Source organism: Chiloscyllium plagiosum, unplaced genomic scaffold (assembly GCF_037043375.1).
Source record: "Chiloscyllium plagiosum isolate Xiang-an unplaced genomic scaffold, Cpla_swu_hap1 HiC_scaffold_53Y, whole genome shotgun sequence".
Lineage (NCBI taxonomy): Eukaryota > Metazoa > Chordata > Chondrichthyes > Orectolobiformes > Hemiscylliidae > Chiloscyllium > Chiloscyllium plagiosum.
Genome location: NW_028270192.1, coordinates 9,192,119 through 9,205,290, shown reverse-complemented (window position 1 = coordinate 9,205,290; position 13,172 = coordinate 9,192,119). Strand labels below are relative to the sequence as shown.

The window sequence follows — 13,172 nt, the reverse complement described above, 5'->3', positions numbered from 1 at the left end:
GCGAGAATGTTTGAATTTTTGAAACAGTAAGATAAACTGAGAAAATACAGGATATTAAATGGGGAACCATAAGGATAAGTGAGAACAGTGAATGATATTGCTCTGGCAAAATTTAAAAGTCATTGCTCAAGATTCGGAAAATGCTATCATTCACAAACATACCACAATTTGAAATACAATTTTTAGGACAAGCAATGCAAGCAGATAGCAAAATTTTAGTCTGAATGTCTTGCTGCAACTGCTTTAGATTTAATAAACGCGCACATGGGTTTCAGTGCTGTATCGATCTCCTAAACTGTAGAAGGAAATCCTTGCCTTTGAGGATTCATGTGGAAAGTTCACTGATTTATCCCAGTAATGGCTGTACTGTCCTCTGGAAGCATATGAGAAAATTATTCAGTGCTCCATGGAGTTTCGAATAAGAGGTGAAGGGAATGTCTCCATTCACAAAATAAACATTCAGTAGAACTCAATACAGGGACACATAAAATGATGAACAAAGTGGGCAAGAAAACGGAAATATGATGCAATAGCTACGACAAATACTATGTGTCAAGTGTTGATTTCAGATCCACGGTGGCATTTTGTAATGATATTTACTGTCCAGAACCAGTCTGCACTGGAATGTCTAGAGCCCTACTGTGATGTATTTGAACTTCAGTTACCTTTAGTAATAGCTGAGACTCACTCAGGTCATGGAGATTTAGAGAAATTATATTTAAAATGCAAAGAGTTCATCGTGTAACTGAAATCTTTCGGTCACCCTCAGCAGAGCATTGTGTGTAATCCTTGTCTCCATTCTCCACCAAAGACATGTGAAGAGGTTAGAAAAGGCACAGACGCTGCTTACTGAATATCAAGATATTAGGAAGCCAAGAGACGGGTTTTACTGAGACATAAATGCATCAGAAAGGATATAAATGGTTTCATCGGAATGATAGACAGAATGAAGGAGTTTCATCACTAGACGTGGAAATGCTGGACCAGAAACACTCAAGTTCAAAAGTAAACAAAATACATTTTCACATAATGTGAGTTTTGAAGTGACTAAATCGGGGAAATTACCTCTTTTGAGTGAATCAACAACTTTAGTTAGAGCTTCAAAAACATTAATGAATGATTAAGAAAAGATTGGATGTGAGTTTCTTCCACTAAATAAAGTTACTGAAACCCTGAATGACTTTCTGGAAATAAATCGTAGAAACAAACATGCAAGGAGGGAATTTACCATTGAAAGAAAGGAAAAGTGTGGGTGTGCATTAATTTCGAAAATGGTTGTTTTCAGACACAAAGGCATTTCATGAGCACGTACAGCCGAATAAGATTGAGCATAAAACGTTCATGGATTTGACACGTGTAGCTATTATTCAAGGTGAAGCATTGTAAATGGGGCTGATATCCTAAAATAACTTCAGACAGAGGTTGCATCCTAATGAGTAGTAATTGAATCGTCACTTGGAGACGCAACACCTATTTAAAGATTTGATAACTGCGATTATACGATCATCATCAACACAGTGAGCAAGTGTCAGAAGGAAAATGAGTGCAGTGCCAGAGCGCATGCTGGGAGCAGCAGTTGACACACGGGGAAGTGCATTTCCCACAATAGGAACACTTCACAAACAGCGGACTGTGGCGCAAGAATTCAGAGGGGTGTACACTTTGGAATTTGATGCCAGAGACATAATGGAGATCTGTCATTGAATCTGATCAAGATGAAGATTTTAAGATTTATACAGATGAAAAACAAAATAAAAGGCTCATGGGTTTGTGAAGGCAAAAGTTGATGTTGTATATTTTAACGATCTATCCATCTTTGCAATGAGTAGCTCACCACTTTTCTCACTCGGGGTCAGAACCACTTGTGAAAATGATCATATAATCGCAATTACCAAATCTTTAAAGTAGATGTTGCGTCTCCAAGTGACAATTCAATTGCTACTCATTAGGATGCAACATCTGTCTGCAGATATTTTAGGACATCAGCCCCATTTATAATGCTTCACCTTGAATAATAGCTACATCTGTCAAATCCATGAACGTTTTATACCCAATCTTGTTATACTCAATCCTCCAGTCAGGAAAACAATTCCTCACAGACAACTTTACACCTCCTGCTGTCACGGGGTCTTCATTCCGTTGACTTCAAATCGTCACAGAATTCAACAAACCTTGTTAAATAGTCATTTCTTCATTTTTATTCAGATCACTGTGAGCAGAGTGTCTCAGTGGGAGTGTGCTTGACCCACAACCCAGAGGTCAGACCATACTCTTGATCTGTACTGCGCTAATTATCATTTCACCAACACCAGGGAGAAATATCTGCTGCTCTTCATAATTTACACAATTCACTTATTCATAAGGTCACAGACCACCCAAACAAGCATGATGAGGTGGCGGAGAGGTTAAAGTGGTCGACTGCTAATTCATTGAGCTCTGCACACGTTGGTTTGAATCCCACTCTCGTCACTTCTATCGACGATTTTCAATGTTGCTATTTTTGGATGACCACAGCTAACTTATTGAAATTGGATCTCCAATGGTCAGTTTCTATGCATTACGCTATTATAATATCTCAAAGAATAATTTGAGCCTGTTGCCTAAACTGCATTGAAATGTGGATTGAATTGGGATAATGAAAAGGAACACGTTTCCCTTTTCCAAGTCAAGTTGCTGTAAATTTTTATCATATGAAAGAGACGCAGGAAAATGAAATAACGAGAGATGCGAAGTGCATGTTTATTCAATGGGATTCTTAATGAGTGTTTTGTCAGATGAAATCTAGAGCAGGTTGGGTAGAAGCGATTCATCTTGGTGAAAAGAGCACAAAATAATGGAGATATTTCAAAATTGCAGGGGATGTGTAAATGCACAGTGGAGAATTTCTGGTGTGGGTGTCGTGCATGAGCACGGACAGAGGGACCACGCATTTTTGAGACGGACAGTCTCAACTAGAAGAAAGTGAGAACTGCAGATGAGAGATCAGAGTTGAGAGTGTTGTGCTGGGAAAGCACAGCAAGTCAGGTAGCATTTGAGGAGCTGGAGAATTGATGTTTCGGGCAAGAGCCTGATGAACGACACTTGCGTGAAAATTTGATTCTCCTGTTCCTCGCATGCTGCCTTACCTTTGGGGTTTTCCAGCACCCCAATCTCGAATCTGAAAATAGTCTCAGTCTATCCAGTCTTTCATTATAACTCAAACATTCCACACACGGCAACATGCGTGTGTACCTTTTCAGAACCTGCTCCAGCTGAATAATATCATTCCTACAACTGGGCTACCAGAGGGAAAGGTCTTTGAGGAAAGTGAATGGGTTTGGGGAGGGAAATATATCCCTGGTGGTGGGGTCAATTTAGAGATAGTGAAAATGTCGGCAGATGATGTGATTTCTGTGGAGGTTGGTGGAATGGAAGTTGAGGAACTTCCTCTGTCCTTGATTTGTCCCTGTTGTGTTTGGAGATATGGGGTTCATGGATAGACGTGCAGGACATGGATGAGATGCGTTAGAGGGCATCTTCACCCACATGGGAGGGGAAGTTCTGGTCTTTACAGAAGAAGGTCATCTGTTGTGTTCTGTTGTGGAACTGGTCCGCTTGGAGCAGATGCAGCAGAGGCGGAGGAGTTAGGAACACAGGATTACATTGGTGCAGGAGGTGCGGAGGGAGGAGTTGAAATCCAGAGAGCTGTGGGAGTCAGTGGGTTTCTAAAAATTATCAGTTACACTGACCTCCAGGGATATTTTTCACTCCCTACCCCATCCACTTTCCGCAAAGACTATTTCCTCCATGACTACCTAGTCAAGTCCACGCCCTCCAATGACCCACAGTCCCCTCCTGGCACCTTCCTCTGCCAGCACAAGAATTGTAAAACCTGCGCCCATACACCCCCACCTCCGCCCACGGCACCAAAGAAGCCTTCCACATCCATCAAAGATTCACCTGCACTTCCACACATGCCATTTATTGCATCCATTGCTCCCAATGCAGTATCCTCTACAATGGACACCTTTTCACAGAGCGCTTCAGAGAACATCTCTTCAGAGAACATCTCCAGGACACCGACAACAATCAAACCAAACGCCCCGTAACCAAACACTTCAACTCCCCCACACCACTCTCGCGAGAACATGCAGGTCCTGGGGCTCCTTCACCGTCACTCCCGCACCACCTGACGCCTAATGGAAAAACGTCTCAGCTTCAGCCTCATGACACTTAACCACAAGTCATCAATGTCGATTTCACCAGTTTCCTCATTTCCCTCACCTCCCAACTTACCCTGGTTCGAACCTTCCAGATTAGCACCTTCCTACTGACCTGTCCAACCTGTCTTCCTTCCCACCTATCCACTCCAACCTCTTCTCCGAACTAACTCTGTTATCCCCACCTCCATCCACCTATTGCTGTCTGAGCTAAATTCTCCCAAACCCCACCCCACCCATTTATCTCCCCAACCTCGAAGCTCCAAGCCTTATTCCTGATGAAGGCCTCTTGTCCAAAATGTCATTTTTTGTCTGCAATTCGGATGCTGTCTGCCCTGCTGTGCTTCTTCAGCACCGCTCAACTCTTGATTCTGATCTCCAGCATCTACAGTACGCACTTCCGTCCAACTGATACCCCTGTCCATTGATTTCAGCGATCATGAATGTCCACTCCAAGATCTCTTTGTCTGTCTACACCGCGCAGAATACTCATTGCTATTGTTTCTTCTCCCCAATTTCGTTAACACTCATTGGTCTGAATTCAATACAATTCGCCATTTTTCCTTTCCATCTTATTAATACATCCCTGCAGTCTCTGACATTCTTCGTCACGACCAATTGTTGAATCAACAGCAAACCTCTGAATCATGGCTCCTACAACTAAATCTAAAACATTGGTCTTCATCAAAAAAACAGTGGAAATCCGCTGGAAACACGCATACAAACATGGTTTATTGCTGGTTGGGATTAACAGCTGCGATAACAGCAGAATCGAACTCCTGCTGTTATTTGTAAACTTGCTGTTCACTCTCAGTTGTTCTCCGGAGTGATCACTTCTCACATATGGGTGTGGTGAGTGACCTGTGCGCATTCTCACTGAGCAAGTGATTTTACACCTCAGCGGGTAATTGAATCACTTCCAGCAGTCATCCCATGGCCCTCTCTTCTTGGCGTTGCGGGTAAGCTTTTTTCTATTTAGTTTAATAAACAATTGAATTCGAGTCCACACAGACACGATTCCCATTTCCCCCGTTGTCCATGTATTTTTATGTTTCCTTATTCTCCCACGAAAAGTTGTTATCATTGGTCTGAAGACCATTAGTTCTTTATTCTTAATTCACCTTGACCTGAGTCAGAGGGTATTTATGGGTGAACCACATTGTTGTGGGTCTGGAGTCACATGTTGACAGGACTCTTTATAGTCGGCCGATTTCCCTTTCGAAGGGAAATGAATGAATGACTTTTCAGCATATTAAAGTTCCTGAGTTCCTGAGTATTAAAGTCTCTGTTCCTGAGATTGGGTTCATTTTCCAGATTTTATACATCGAATTTAAATAACAGCAGCTGCCACGTTCCAGTCTTCAAAGTTTACTAGCCCAATATATCGCCGCTGCACTAACAACTCACTGCTACATTTCTCCACTCAAAGAATGACATTGTCAGTTTAGATTATCCCACATGGAGAGAGAATACTACCCGTTCCTGTGTTCGAATGGAAGCAATGTATGCTGGATAGGAGAGTTTACTGGAGGAAGAGATTGATGTGGAGACGATGTGAGCAAAATCAGTTCTTACTGTCAAAGTAACAAAATACCGCTTCGTTAAGGAAAATCTCTTAGAATGCTTTCAATACATCGGCCTCTCATTTAAGGCTCCAGCAAGCTTCCTCTGAACCAATTCTCAGTGCTGGTTAATGCTGCTGCTGAATCTTAATAATATAATAAATTGAGACCAAGATGCCCTTCCACCTCGCCATTGACCAGAAGAACTCCCATCCTCAGCATTTCACACGCTTGAATAAATAGATAATATCTTTTTACTGGTGGCGGGGAGGCCAGAACTGGAGGGCATAGATATGTTTGAGAAGGGAAAGATATAAAAGAGACCTAAGGGGTAACTTTTTCATACAGAGGGTGGTGCGTGTATGGAGTAAGCTGCCAGAGGAAGTGGTAGTGGCTGGTACAATTGCAACATTTCAAAGGCATTTGGATGAGTATAGGAATAGGGAAGGTTTGGAGGGATATCGGCAGGGAGCAGGAAGGTGGGAGTAGATTGGGTTGGGATATTTGGTCGGCATATACGGGTTGGACCAAAGAGTGTGTTTCCATAATGTACATCTCCATGACTCAATACTCGCACCTTTACCAATCATGTCACTGGAGCCACAGAATAGCTTCACGTGCTCATTTCCGCCCCAACTTCCGGGTTGATTTTAGCGGCTGCGACACAAAATTTGCCTGATTCTGGTTCTAGGAACTGGGGTTATGTTACTGACTGCAGTAATGGGTACCTCCTTGTGTGGGTAAGTTAGTGAAGCGAAAGTTTAAAAACTCATTGTTATTGAAACATACATTGCAGCAATATCTCGTACTTTCCCCTGAAACTTTTTGTTTCTCGAAATCCATCAAACTCAGTTTTCAACATGCAGTCCGATGGAACCACCACACCGTCTGAGAATATCGAATTTGAAATTCAGCCATTTCTGAATTCCCATATGTCTGCTATCCCTCGCCTAATATTCCTGTTGTGCATCTGCTACTCTTCCTAACATATCTTCTGTCACTGTAATTATTGTTGTTTTTAAAACGCGTGTCTCTGCATGACTCAGTAGTGGTTTCAATAATTAAATATTCTGCATTGTGGCCAGTAAGCTCGTACTGCATTTTGTTCCTTGTGACTCATGCAGAGGAAACACAGAAAGAAATTAGTTGATTTTACATGAAAACATTCTCAGAGATTATGATTACTTTCCCACCAAACCCCTCTCTCACACACACATCTCTGCGAGTCATATATCAGGATTAAGACTCACTCCTTCTCGGAGTCTTCCCTCCCTCCCGCAATCACTTACATCCTTTAAGTTCCTTCTCTCATTTCCCTTACAATCACTTTGACATTGACCCCGTTTAGTTAGTGTTGCTGCGCTCACTGTTGCTGGGTGACCATGCCCAAGTCTCACCATTGGAACCTTCAAACCAGTTGATCCATTTTGATGCCGCGGTTGTGAGATCAATCCTCATGTAGCAGCTTTTACTGACATGGACCAGCGATTATTGAAACATCAGGCACAGGAAAAGGGCACAGGGCAGCATTGAGGAAAAAAACTTTATTAAAAAAAACGCCAGTTTTCCTTGGCGAATTACGCATCATTTATTTCACTTGTTCATTCAGCTCAAGCGAGACCAATGTGTGTAGTTATGCAATTTACATTATAGCAGGGATGTGATAGCACTGGAAATGATGCAGTTGAGATTTGATAAGATATTGTCTGGGCTGAAGAAGTGAAATTGGACAAACTAGAGTTGTTTTTCTTAGAGCAGAGGAGCTTGGGGGGAGCATGAATACGATGTAAAACGTATTGAGGAATGTGGATAGAGTAGACTGAAATACATGTTACACTTTGATGGAGACTTCGATCACGGTTTAAGGTCAGAGGCGGAAAGATTAGAGTGAATGCGTGGAAAAACGTTTTCAAACAGTGGGTGGTTGAAATCTGGAATACACTGTATGCAAGGATCAAAGAGGCAGAAATCCCCATAACTTTCCGAATATCCAGATGTGAATTTGTGATGCCAAGACATACAAGGCTATGGGTCAAGTTATTTGAAATGGAGTTTTTGACAGTTAACTGATTGTTATTGAGTAATACAGATACTCCATTCCAAGGACGGGTTATTAAAACCTGTCCTTCCATTCTCGAAGGGACATTTCACAAGAAGAACTGTTCTGTCTGAATCAACGTGGGGGAGTACTGCTGCTCCCGGGGAGACAGCGTGAAAGTGATAGTGCAAACATGTGACGTCTGCAAGCTGTACCTAGTGTCAGTGTTGGAATGAAAATCATTAAATACTTTTGCTCCTCAGTGAGCTGTTTTTTTTAGAGCAGCTAGCTCAGGAAGATATACATTCTGCCCTTTCCCCACTAGCCGGTACCACTAAACCCCAGTACTATGCAGGAAACTTTCTCTCTGTACGCCATCGTCAAATCCTCCTTGACATCCAGCACTTCTCCATATGGCATCATTCCACGAAATCCAAGAAGGTGTAATGCTGATCATTTATGATGTTTCTCCTCACTGTGTAAACTTCAGTGATGTATCTGCCCATCACTCAATTTAGCAAACTGCTTTCCCAGCTCACAATGTGAACTTGTCCATACCGGGGAGAGAAAAACACGTGGATGACAAACGCATGTAGCTGAAAATGTGTTGTTGGGAAAGCGCAGCAGGTCAGGCAGCATCCAGGGAACAGGAGAATCGACGTTTCGGGCATAAGCCCTTCTTCAGGAATGAGGAAAGTTTGTCCAGCAGGATAAGATAAAAGGTAAGGAGGAGGGACTTGGGGGAGGGGCGATGGAAATGCGATAGGTGGAAAGAGGTCAAGGTGAGGGTGATAGGTCAGACTGGGGTGGGGGCGGAGAGGTCAGGAAGAAGATTGCAGGTTAGGAAGGCGGTGCTGATTTCGATGGATTTGACTGAGACAAGGTGGGGGGAGGGGAAATGAGGAAACTGGTGAAATCCGAGTTCATCCCTTGTGGTTGGAGGATTCCTAGGCGGAAGATGAGGCGCTCTTCCTCCAACCGTCGTGTTGTTGTGGTCTAGCGATGGAGGAGTCCAAAGACCTGCATATCCTTGGTGGAGTGGGAGGGGGAGTTGAAGTGTTGAGCCACAGGGTGGTTGGGTTGGTTGGTCTGGGTGTCCCAGAGGTGTTCTCTGAAACGCTCCGCAAGTAGGCAGCCTGTCTCCCCAATACAGAGGAGGCCACATCGGGTGCAGAGGATGCAATAGATGATGTGTGTGGAGGTGCAGGTGAATCTGTGGTGGATATGGAAGTTTCCTTTGAGGCCTTGGAGGGGGGAGGTGTGGGCGCAAGTCTTGCACCTCCTGCGGTTGCAGGGGAAGGTGCCGGGAGTGGAGGTTGGGTTGGTGGGGGGTGTGGATCTGACGAGGGAGTCACGGAGGGAATGGTCTTTACGGAATGCTGATAGGGGAGGGGGGGGAAATATATCCTTGGTGGTGGGGTCTGTTTGGAGGTGGCGGAAATGACGGTGTATGATGCGCTGTACATGGAGATTGGTGGGGTGGTAGGTGAGGACCAGTGGGTTTCAGTCCTGGTGGCGGTTGGAGGGGCGGGGATCAAGGGCGGGGGAGCGGGAAGTGGAAGAGATGCGGTGGAGGGCATTGTCGACCACGTCGGGGGGGAAATTGCGGTCCTTGAAGAAGGAGGCCATCTGGGTTGTACGTTTTTGGAACTGGTCGTCCTGGGAGCAGATGCGGCGGAGACGAAGGAATTTGGACAATGGGATGGCGTTTTTACAGGGGGCAGGGTGGGACGAGGTGTAGTCCAGGTAGCTGTGGGCGTAGGTCGGTTTGCAGTAGATATCCGTGTTGATTCGGTCGCCTGAGATAGAAACAGAGAGGTTAAGGAAGGGGAGGGAGGAATCTGAGACAGTTCAGGTGAATTTGAAGTCGGGGTGGAAGGGGTTGGTGAAGTGGCTGAACTGTTCAACCTCCTCGTGGGAGCACGAGGCGGCGCTGATACAGTCATCGATGTAACGGAGGAAAAGGTGGGGGTTTGGGCCAGTGTAGTTGCGGAAGATGGACTGTTCCACATATCCTACGAAGAGGCAGGCATAGCTGGGGCCCATGCGGGTGCCCATGGCTACTCCTTTCGTTTGGAGGAAGTGGGAGGATTGGAAACAGAAGTTGTTCAGGGCGAGGACCAGTTCAGTCAGTTGAAGGAGCATGTCAGTGGAAGGATACTGGTTGGTACAGCGGGAAAGGAAGAAGCGGAGGGCTTTGAGTCCTTCGTGATGGGGGATGGAGGTGTCCAGGGACTGGCTGTCCATGGTGAAGACAAGGCATTGGGGATCGGGGAAGCGAAAATCATGGAGAAAGTGGAGGGCATGGGTGGTGTCCCGAACGTAGGTGGGGAGTTCTTGGACTAAGGGGAACAGGACCATGTCAAGGTATGCGGAGATGGGTTCGGTGGGGCAGGAGCAGGCAGAGGCAATGGGTCGGCTGGGGCAGTCAGGTTTGTGGATTTTGGTCAGGAGGTAGAAGCGGGCGGTACGGGGTTGTGGGACTATGAGGTTGGAGGCGATGGATGGGAGATCCCCTGAGGTGATGAGGTTATGGATGATGGTTTGGTGGTGGGTGGTGGGGTCATGGTCAAGGGGGCAGTAGGAGGAGGTATCTGCGAGCTGGCGTTTAGCCTCAGCGGTGTAAAGGTCGGTGCGCCAATTTACTACCGCGCCTCCCTTGTCTGCTGGTTTGATAGTGAGGTTGGGGTTGCAACAGAGGGAGTGGAGGGCTGCACGTTCCGAAGGTGAGAGGTTGGAGTGGGTGAGAGGGGTGGGGGAGTTCAGGTGGCGGTTAATATCGCGGTGGCAGTTGGCTATGAAGAGGTCGAGGGCAGGTAGGAGGCCAGCACGGAGTGTCCAGGTGGATGGGGTGTGTTGGAGGTGGGAGAAGGGGTCGTCAGAGGGTGGGCGGGAGTCTTGGTTAAAGAAGTAGGCGCAGAGGCGAAGGCGGCGGAAGAATTGTTCGATGTCACGCCATGTTTGAACTCTTTAATCCGAGAGCTTAGGGGAATGTAGGTGAGACCTCTGCCACCGCGATATTAACCGCCACCTGAACTCCCCCAGCCCTCTCACTCACTCCAACCTCTCACCCTCAGAACGCGCAGCCCTCCACTCCCTCCGTTTCAACCCCAACCTCACTATCAAACCAGCAGACAAGGGAGGCGCGATAGTAGTTTGGCGCACCGACTTTTACACCGCTGAGGCCAAACGCCAGCTCGCAGATACCTCCTCCTACTGCCCCCTTGACCATGACCCTATCCCCCACCATCAAACCATCATCTCCCAGACCATCCATAACCTCATCACCTCGGGGGATCTCCCATCCACCACCTCCAACCTCATAGTCCCACAACCCCGCACCGCCCACTTCTGCCTCCTGCCCAAAATCCACAAACCTGACTGCCCCGGCCGACCCATTGCCTTCGCCTGCTCCTGCCCCACCGAACTCATCTCCGCATTCCTTGACACGGTCCTGTCCCCCTTAGTCCAAGAACTCCCCACCTACGTTTGGGACACCACCAATGCCCTCCACCTCCTCCATGATGTTTGCTTCCCCAGTCCCCAACGCCTTATCTTCACCATGGACAGCCAGTCCCTGTACACCTCCATCCCCCATCACTAAGGACTCAAAGCCCTCCGCTTCTTCCTTTCCCGCCGTACCAACCAGTATCCTTCCACTGACACCCTCCTTCAACTGACTGAACTGGTCCTCACCATGAACAACTTCTCTTTCCAATCCTCCCACTTCCTCCAAACGAAAGGAGTAGCCATGGGCACCCGCATGGGCCCCAGCTATGCCTGCCTCTTCGTAGGATATGTGGAACAGTCCATCTTCCGCAACTACACTGGCCTCAACCCCCACCTTTTCCTCCGTTACATTGATGACTGTATCAGCGCCGCCTCGTGCTCCTACGAGGAAGTTGAACAGTTCATCCACTTCACCAACACCTTCCACCCTGACCTCAAATTCACCTGAACCGTCACAGATTCCTCCCTCCCCTTCCTCGACCTTTCTGTTTCTATCTCAGGCGACCGAATCAACATGGACATCTACTACAAACCGACCTACTCCCACAGATACCAGGACTACACCTCCTACCACCCTGCCCCCTGTAAAATCGACATCCCATTGTCCAAATTCCGTCGTCTCCACCTAATCTGCTCCCAGGAGGACCAGTTCCAAAAACGAACAACCCAGATGGCCTCCTTCTTCAAGGACCGCAAATTCCCCCCAGACGTTGTCGACGATGCCCTCAACTGCATCTCTTCCACTTCCCACTCCTCCGCCCTTGATCCACGCTCCTCCAACCGCCACCAGGACAGAACCCCACTGGTCCTCACCTACCACCCCACCAATCTCCATGTACAGCGCATCATCCGCTGTCATTTCCGCCACCTCCAAACGGACCCCACCACCAAGGATATATTTCCCTCCCCTCCCCTATCAGCATTCCATAAAGACCACTCCCTCCGTGACTCCCTCGTCAGATCCACACCCCCCACCAACCCAACCTCCACTCCCGGCACCTTCCCCTGCAACCGCAGGAGGTGCAAGACTTGCGCCCACACCTCCCCCCTCCAAGGCCTCAAAGGAAACTTCCATATCCTCCACAGATTCACCTGCACCTCCACACACATCATCTATTGCATCCTCTGCACCCGATGTGGCCTCCTCTGTATTGGGGAGACATGCTGCCTACTTGCGCTGCGTTTCAGAGAACACCTCTGGGATACCTGGACCAACCAACCCAACCACTCTGTGGCTCAACACTTCAAGTCCACCTCCCACTCCACCAAGGATATGCAGGTCTTTGGACTCCTCCATCGCTAGACCACAACAACACGACGGTTGGAGGAAGAGCGCCTCATCTTCCGCCTAGGTACCCTCCAACCACAAGGGATGAACTCGGATTTCACCAGTTTCCTCATTTCCCCTCGCCCCATCATGTCTCAGTCAAATCCATCGAAATCAGCACCGCCTTCCTAACCTGCAATCTTCTTCCTGACCTCTCCGCCCCCACCCCTCACCTTGACCTCTTTCCATCTATCGCATTTCCGATGCCCCTCCACCAAGTCCCTCCTCCCTACCTTTTATCTTAGCCTGCTGGACAAACTTTCCACATTCCTGAAGAAGGGTTTATGCCCGAAACGTCGATTCCCCTGTTCCCTGGATGCTGCCTGACCTGCTGCGCTTTTTCAGCAACACATTTTCTGCTCTGATCTCCAGCATCTGCAGACCTCACTTTCTCCTCAAAGACAAACGTATGAACACCTACGTTCTCTCTGCAAGCAAAAAAAGACCCTGAGCTTCCTGGTTCCTGTCACTGCAACATCCCGCTGTGTTTCCATGCCTCCATTTCAGTTTGGTCTGCTGCAGAGCTCCTGCATAGC

At 47.1% G+C, this 13,172-nt stretch overlaps 2 pseudogenes; one reads left to right on the top strand and one right to left on the bottom strand.

The window, feature by feature from the left end:
• LOC148134604 (uncharacterized) overlaps positions 1-10,715 on the bottom strand; it is a 39,642-nt pseudogene extending 28,927 nt beyond the window's left edge.
• Positions 10,716-11,550: 835 nt separating this feature from the next.
• Positions 11,551-12,768, top strand: LOC148134603 (uncharacterized; annotated as a pseudogene).
• Positions 12,769-13,172: the final 404 nt, after the last annotated feature.